The following is an 8,402-nucleotide window of genomic DNA, read 5'->3' as shown; positions in this document are numbered from 1 at the left end:
CCTCTAATAAACTGTACTAAAGTAACTAAACCTAATATTTAAATAAAAAATCCATCAAAACTATAGACATTAAAGATAAAAATAGCAAAGATCTAATTTTACTAAACCTAAAAAAAAAATCAAAAATGACGTTTTTTTTTATTATTGAGATATATATTGTTCCGTTTTATAGCTTTAATGTTTAATAATTAGAATTAAGTAAATACAAATTTAATAAAAAAATATTGAATATGTTTTTAAAAATCTAAAATAACACTTTTATGTCCCTCAGAGAAAGCAAAGAAATACAATTTTTCCTTCCATGTTTTTTTTTTTTTTTTTTGCATCTCCATGTTCCTTTAGGCTCTGCTTGCTTTAGTTGTTTTATGGAGCGTCAGATTTTGTGTTCCTCATAAAAACCACAGCATCTGTGTTTGAAATGACACGGCAGAGTAAACAATGACAGAATGATGAGGTCAGTCTGTTGTGTGTCCACTGTGCTGCTCATGGTCCTCCAGCACATCTCCCATCATGCATCTGTTATCCTGAACTCATCCGACAGCAGTGCTGAAGATCCAGAGGCTGCTTTAGCTGAGATCACAATCAAGTCCTCCTCTTCCTGTGCTGAGTTTATTTGAGGCAGGAGCTGCTGGAGGGAAGCTGAGAGGATGTGGTTTTGACGTTCTGCTCGGTGAACGCCGTGGATATCTCCAGGTCTCCCTGTGAAGACATCAGCGCTGGGTTCTGCTGTGGGCCGGCCTGGTTCCTGCTGAAGGCTTCTGTTTTGAGCTGTTTGGAGAAGTGCACGCTGTGTTCGGGACGCTGCACGGGACGCCGCAGGTACACCGAAACAGTGGCCACGCAGTTCTTCTTGAAGTTCTCGTTCATGAAGGCGTAGACGATGGGGTTGTTGAAGGAGTTAGAGAAGCCGATGGCCTGCACCACAGCGATGATCATGTTCACCGTGACCTCGTCGTAGTTCTTCTCCAGCTCGTCTGAATCAATAACAGACAGATCTTGATACATTCTTATTATAAATTGGATTGTTCCGGTCCTTGATTCTGATTGGCTGAGCTGAGTTCAAAGCTGTTGTAAATGACTCTACAAAGTAACATTCACCTTTGTTTATGTTTGTGTGTTGCTCGGCAACCACTTTGTTACAATCACAACTGTTTGTGAGGAGCTACATTGTTTGGTGGAAGAATACTGTTTTTATTAATATCATTACACTTTATTTGCTCGGTTTTATTCTGTGAAACCTTGCTACGTATATGGAATAACCGCTTTATAACAGCAGTAAGCCTCATAAAGCCGTGGTTTACAGTGAATTTATAACAGACCTAACAACGTCCCTAAACTGTTATAAACTCACTGACTTCTTTGGGCTTATTTCTTTATTGGACAGCTCATATTAACAGTTAATCACCAAACGAAGGTTATTTAATCGGTTTCATTCTCAATTTGAGAATAATAATAGTCAATCATAACCGGTATTTAGATATTATTTAGATATGTTTGTTACAGTTAAATATTATAATAATTTATATTGGTGGTATAGTCATGGTATAATTTGTAGTATAATGCTACTAAATAATTAGAATAAGCAGTGTTATTAATCATTATTGTTATTGTTATTATTACTTTGTGTCCAAATTGTGCAGTACTACATAATTATTACCATTGCAAAAATTTTGTTTTATTACATTTAGTCATTTAGCAGATGCTTTTATCCAAAGAGATGCATACACAAAGCAAGTTGTTTTTTATTAGCATATTATAGTGTTAGAGGCCTTTTGTGCTTAATAACCATAATGATACATAATCACAACATTTTGGCCAAATTGTGCATTGCTTAATACATACATTTATCGCAAAATCTAAATAATAATTATTAATAATAATCATTGTTATTGTTGTTAGTAAACAAATTAATATTAGGTTTTATTAGCTGCAATATATATTTTTTTGATATATTAATAAAATTGCACAAGCCCTACAAACCAGATTTTTTTTTTTTATAAAAAATGTATATTAGAAAAATTACTAAATACATATTTAAAAAAATGTACAGCCCTACATTAAGACTTGCTTGTTGCTGCAGCTGCCACGGAGAATAATGTGCCTTGCTACATTTCAGTGATCATTTCTGTTCAAGCCCCATGTCCTCACACATCATGTGACACCAGTTACAGGAGTAAACACACTTACTGTACTCAAACAGCATGTGCACGATATGAAACGGAGCCCAGCAGACGGTGAACAGCAGGACGATCGTGATCATCATTTTTACAGCACGTTTCTTCTTCCTGTTTGAACAACAACAGAGTACAGCTGTGAAGGTCATTTTATTACAGTTTATTAATAGAACAACTCATTTATACGATGCATTTTGCTTATGTCATCTGAATTAGATATTTATTTGCAGCCTTTATATATAATGCATTAGTATTTTGAATGTCTTTATTATGCATTGTGATGCACCTTTTAATGCATTGCATGATCTCATGAAAAACAATATAATACTCATCTATTCACTGTTACAGCTTTAAACAGTATAATGCATGAAAACCAATTACAGATGCAACAAAAAATCTCATAATGCATAGTGTATTTTTTTTTACAGTATTGCCATATATGTATTTAAATAAAAAAATTAAATATTGTGAATTCCTAGAAACAAGCAAAAAAAAAAAAAAAAAAAAAATATATATATATATATATATATATATATATATATATATATTTATTTATTTTATTTTTTCTTTTTTTTCTTTTTTTTTTTTGGAGGGGGGGGGGGGGTGCCTCAAATGTCATTTTATATCAGAAAACTTGCAATTAAGAGTTTTTCCCCCAAAAATTTACAATTTAATAATCCAAGAATCAACAAATATTGTAATGCATTTTAACTTTAGTTTGTTTAGCTTGTTTAATTATTATTTAATTTAGTTTAGTGAGCTATTTAGTCTATTTATGAAACAATACTGCATTTAATGTCTTAAAAAGTAGTTATATTCCATATTATTCCGCAAATAAGCCTGATTTTGATCACCAGAATTTGAATGTATGGAAACATGTTGAGTAAAATGTGAAAAACGTTTCCTCAGAAAGCTATAAATGAAAGGTGAAAAAAGTTATTTGCATTTTATTTACCTGTTTGATTTGGAAATGAAATGGTAAAATGGAAAAGCTGAAAATGCTTGTGAAATTGCTTGTTGTAAAACAAGGTCTCTGTTTGTTCGGACACTTGCCTGGAGATCTTGTTGATCTCTCTGTGGTTCATGGTGCTGAGGACGGAAGAGTCTCCCACACGTTTCCGGATCCAGAGCTCGATCCCGATGCGGCTGTAGAGGAAGAGCATGGCGGCCAGCGGCAGCAGGAACAGCGCCACCATGATGAAGGTGGTGTAAACCTGACGCTGCAGCAGCGAATGCCAGCGCTCCTGACAGCACACGTGATGATGATCGTACAGGAAGTCATACTTTACCTGAAGAACACAGAGTAGAGAGTCAACCAACTGGGATTCACATGGAGCATGCATGAGTTTAAAGCTGCTGTAAACTATTTAAGAGTTGCATGTATAAAATGTTCTGTTCAGGAACTGCTGAAATGTGTGTCTTCTAAATAAAGTCATGCTCTCTTTCAGTCATGCTTTGTAGATGTCTAGGTATTTTTGTGTTGAAAGAGAGAGTTTGGTGGAAGTTGCAAAACGACTGATATTGATTATAGCACCTTTAATGTGATTGCAAACCACGTTTGAAGCAATAGTACAATGCAATAATGGACTGGAGTGCTTATTGTGATGTTTTTAATAGCTGTTTGGACTCTCGTTCTGACGGCACCCATTCACTGCAGAGCATCTGCTGATGAGACACTGATGCAATGCTACATTTCTCCAAACCTGATGATGACACAAACTCATCCTGATCTTTGATAGACCTGAGTTTGAGCACATTTTTAGCAATCGTCCATTTGCAACACTATTCTGGGATTATTGATATGATACGAAAGATTTTTGTAGCTTTCCAAAAAAATCAGCGTAGATTTCTTTAGAAGTGTTCATATCAGCGTCCAGCAGGGTGAGTAATGACTCGTTTGGTGAACTCTGATAAAACAATGATTGATCAATGATCAGTGTCTTTGATCTGCTGACGGTCAAGCTATGGCGAAGCAATCAACCTTGCGCTTTTATTAAATACTATCTGTGACTGTAATGCTGTTCTCCGTTTATTTTGTGATGTGGCTCACCTCGAGCTGTTGCACGAACAGCATTGGTGATCCGACCACGACAGCAGCGATCCACACCAGCCCTGTAGAGATGTATAGAAATAAATCAGATGATTGCTGGGTTCTGTCCCATGAGCCTGTGCTGGGAATGATGCATGAACCTATCAGAGGACATCCAGACAAAACCTCTCAGGTGAGCACTTCATATTTACACATGCAAATGCCCTTCATTTATATATCTATAAATATATGTATTAAATTCATTGCATCCAAAATAAAAGTTTTTGTTTACATTATACAGTCTATGTATGTGCACTGTGAATATTTATTATTTATATATAAATACACATGCGTGCATATATTTTCAGAAAAATGTTTCAAAATATATACTGTATGCGTGTATTTATATATACATTATAAATATACACAGAACGCACACACGTTATGCAAACAAAAACCTTTATACAAATAATCATTTGAAAGCACTATATATATATTTCATTTGCAATGCTTCATGGGTATTGTAATTTTTTCTCTCACTAAAATATTTCAAAGTTTTGTACTTTTGTCTAATTTTCGTTGTGGTTGACTTCATAGCTGCTTGTTTTTTTTTAATGCTTTAACAAAAACTTTTTAAAAAATTCCCTGAGATAAAATGCATGGGGGGAAATTCTGGGATTAAGGTCACTGAGAAACTGTCGTAATATATAAAGAATATTTTAAAAACTTTTTTTTTTTTTTGAATTTAAAGAAAATCCTCTGTCTCAGTCCACAGGTCTCTAAAAAGAACACCTTTAGAGGTCACACCATTCGGAGGATTTAATGACATGTTCTCCATCCTTTAGTAATCTCAATACGCTGCAGTGCATGATGGGAGTTACTTTAGCTCACTTTACCAGGAGCGTGCATTAGGAGTCAAGCCTGATTTCATGTGGACTTGTTTTTCTGCAGGTTTGTTTCTGCTTGCTTTCCTCACCTAGCATCCTGTAAGCTCGTTTGGGAGTGTACTGCCTCTTCATCTTGAGCGGATGGACGATGCCCTGGTATCTCTCCACAGCGATGCAGGTCATGGTGAGGATCCCGGTGACGATGGCTGTGGTCTGCACAAAAGGAACGGTCTTACACACCAGAACCCCTGCATGCACAAACACACAAGATACACACAGCGTGAACACACCAAGCACACTTCACAGCAGTGCTCAACTCATACTACACACAGCTCCTATTTATCATTCAATTAGGGATAGTCGTTTATTAAAATGAGCTCTTTGTTTAGGAAATATGTTTATCATGAATGCTGTTAATCGGTCAAGTGGACTCAAGTATTCCATTTCATTTTATGAAAATGTATAATATTTGTAGTTTTTAGATTTTTGGTTTGATTTTAGTTCATGTTTTAGTAATTTTGTTGTGTGTATATATATAGGACTTTACACTGAGTGTGAAACATAGTTACAGTTTAGCATGTTAAAATCAGAAATAATTCATGTTTTAGGTAAAGAGTCAAAAAATTGCGTTTGATTTATGTGCAATTCACAAATAACATCTGTATTATTGTTTGGAGTAAAATGCGCATCCTCATCCAATCCTGCAGATTTTACATGATGCATTCTAAATCATATGAGCTCGTGCATTTAATGCATAACTGAATTGTGCATATGTTTGAATGAGGTGAAGAATACTGTAGCATGTCATTACAGGACAGCAGACCTATCATATTTAGTTTGTTAACGACTAGTTAAAGAGACTCTGACCTCCCAGCCACTCAGACGAGATGTTCTGCAGCAGTGTGAACGGGATGCAGAAGAAGGTGATGAGCAGGTCGCTGACCGCCAGAGAGCAGATGAAGATGTTGGTGGCGGTGCGCATCGCGCGCTTCCGGAGCACCATACACACCACCAGACTGTTCCCGACCAGAGCCAGAGCGAAGATAAGCACGTACATCACGACGAACGTGGCTTTGGCTCCGGCAGGGAGTTCTGGGATGTAGACCAGAGGCTGGATGTTGTAGGTGTGGATGAATTCCTGTCGCGAGAGGTTGTAGTACTGCAGGAGTTCGTGGAGAACCTCCGGAGTGATCTTCGCGGTGGCCGTCATCTCTGTAGAAGAAGACATGTCGGGTTCCAGCTTCTGCTGATCTCGGAGAAACGGGAAAAGTGTAAATGCAGTGATCCGCGGAGGTCTCGTGAACTGTTCTGCTGCTCACACGCGTCACGCGCGCGCGCTACTGTCTCTGAATAGACTACTTTTTTTTCCTTTCTTTGGCCAACCTTGTAATGTTGCTTAAAGATTTGATTTCCACTTAATTAAGTTATCCCTTACGAAAATTAACCACGATTTTACTACAAATAAAACCAAAAACCGATGGTTTTGCTTCATTAACTGTAGTAGTTTAACATAAAGCTGCTTCAAAAGGGTTTTTCACGGTGATGCCACAAAGAAGCATTCAGTCAAAGAACCATCTCTTTCTTATCTTTTTATAACATGAAGATCCTTCTTTCGCCACAAAAAAAATAAAAAAATAAAAAATATTTGGTGAAACAGAAATGTACTTCAGACGTTAAATGTTCTTAAAGGAACCAGTTAGACACAAAAGGTTCTTATATGGCATCACTGTTGAGCAACTTTTTTCATTTTATTTTTTGTAAAGCTGTGGTTATACAAATGGTAATCAATACGCAAAAAAAAAAAAACCTACAGTAAAAAAATGGTTAATTTTCGTAAGGCATTTTTATTTATTTCGCGTGTTTTACGTGATGTTACTACCACAGTGTTTGGAAGCAGATAGTTGTTACATGTAACTAAATTATGTAATTTAATCACATACCAAAGCCGGATACACTTTATTTGAAGGGGTTCTTGTTACAGTGTAATTATACATTTAAGTACTATTAAGTAATATTAATTAAGGTTTAAGGTAACTTGCATGTATGTGTAACAAGGACATCTTAAAATAAAGTGTTACCCAAATAAATGTACCGTATTTTTCGGACTATAAGTCGTACCTAAGTATAATTCGCATCAGTCCAAAAATACCTCATGATGAGGAAAAAAAACATATATAATTTGCACTGGACTATAAGTCGCATTTATTTAGAACCAAGAGAAAACATTACCGTCTACAGCCACGAGAGGGCGCTATGTGTTTTCAGTGTAGACTACAGGAGAATTGAGCAGCATAGAGCGCCCTCTGGCGGCTGGAGACGGTAATGATTTCTCTTGATTAATTTCTCTTGGTTCATGTTAAATTAATTTTAATAATTTAGTCGCACCTGACTATAAGTCGCAGGAACAGCCAAGCTAGGAAAAAAGTGCGACTTATAGTCCAGAAAATACGGTAATTGTATTCAGTTATAGTTGCTGGGAAAAAATACGTAATTAAATTACAACTACTTATGAAAATGTTGACTATTACAAACTGGGCTGTATCCAATTTATTTATTTATTTATTTATTATTATTTTTTTATTGTTATATTTTCTCACACCCATATACAGATTTAATTATTTATTTCCTAGATTGTAGTGACTGCTCTAAAATATCAGACACCAGTGTTTCAGGACACATAGAATAGCTGTTCTATTTCTTTTTTTTTTTCTTTTTTCTTTTTTCTTTTTTCTTTTTTCTTTTTTTAAGATGAACCATAGCTTCGTATCAGTTTCACAGCTACTAAACTAAATCTAACCTCAGAATGATCTCAAAGTTAGTCTGGTTTTGTGGTGTCTGTGCTTTTAAATTCAATTATTATAATCTTAATTCAAGTGATGAAGGATTTTTAAAATGACAGTAATCAGTGTTTTTAATAGTTGCATTTATGCTTAAAACAAGAGCCAATATATGTCAATGGGGAATGAAAATGTGTTTTTTTTCTTCTTTGAATTAAGTTGATTTCTCTGAGCTCGTTGGCAGATATTTGTCCTTTCTATTTTTTTCCTAAGTAAATGTATCTTTATTTAGTCTATTAATCTATAAACTATTAGATAAACACTTTTTTTTGCACAGTATATATTCTAGTATTTGGGAGGAGCGCTATTTAAGCATTAAGCTGTTGTTTTTGTGATGTTAATTAAATGTATATCTGTTGGAAATTACATTTTCAAACTTTTAAGCATTGCTAATACAGTTCATCGTTTCCCCCATAAACATTTAGACATTAAAGAACGGGAACATTAGAGATCATCCGGTGTTTTCTGGTCTAAT

At 35.3% G+C, this 8,402-nt stretch overlaps 1 pseudogene; it reads right to left on the bottom strand.

The window, feature by feature from the left end:
* Positions 1-380: 380 nt before the first annotated feature.
* On the bottom strand, positions 381-6,408 carry LOC127969569 (pyroglutamylated RF-amide peptide receptor-like; annotated as a pseudogene).
* Positions 6,409-8,402: the final 1,994 nt, after the last annotated feature.

Source organism: Carassius gibelio, chromosome B12, assembly GCF_023724105.1.
Source record: "Carassius gibelio isolate Cgi1373 ecotype wild population from Czech Republic chromosome B12, carGib1.2-hapl.c, whole genome shotgun sequence".
Classification (NCBI taxonomy): Eukaryota; Metazoa; Chordata; class Actinopteri; order Cypriniformes; family Cyprinidae; genus Carassius; species Carassius gibelio.
Note: the sequence above shows the minus strand (reverse complement) of the source record. Positions and strands in the feature narration are given on the sequence as shown.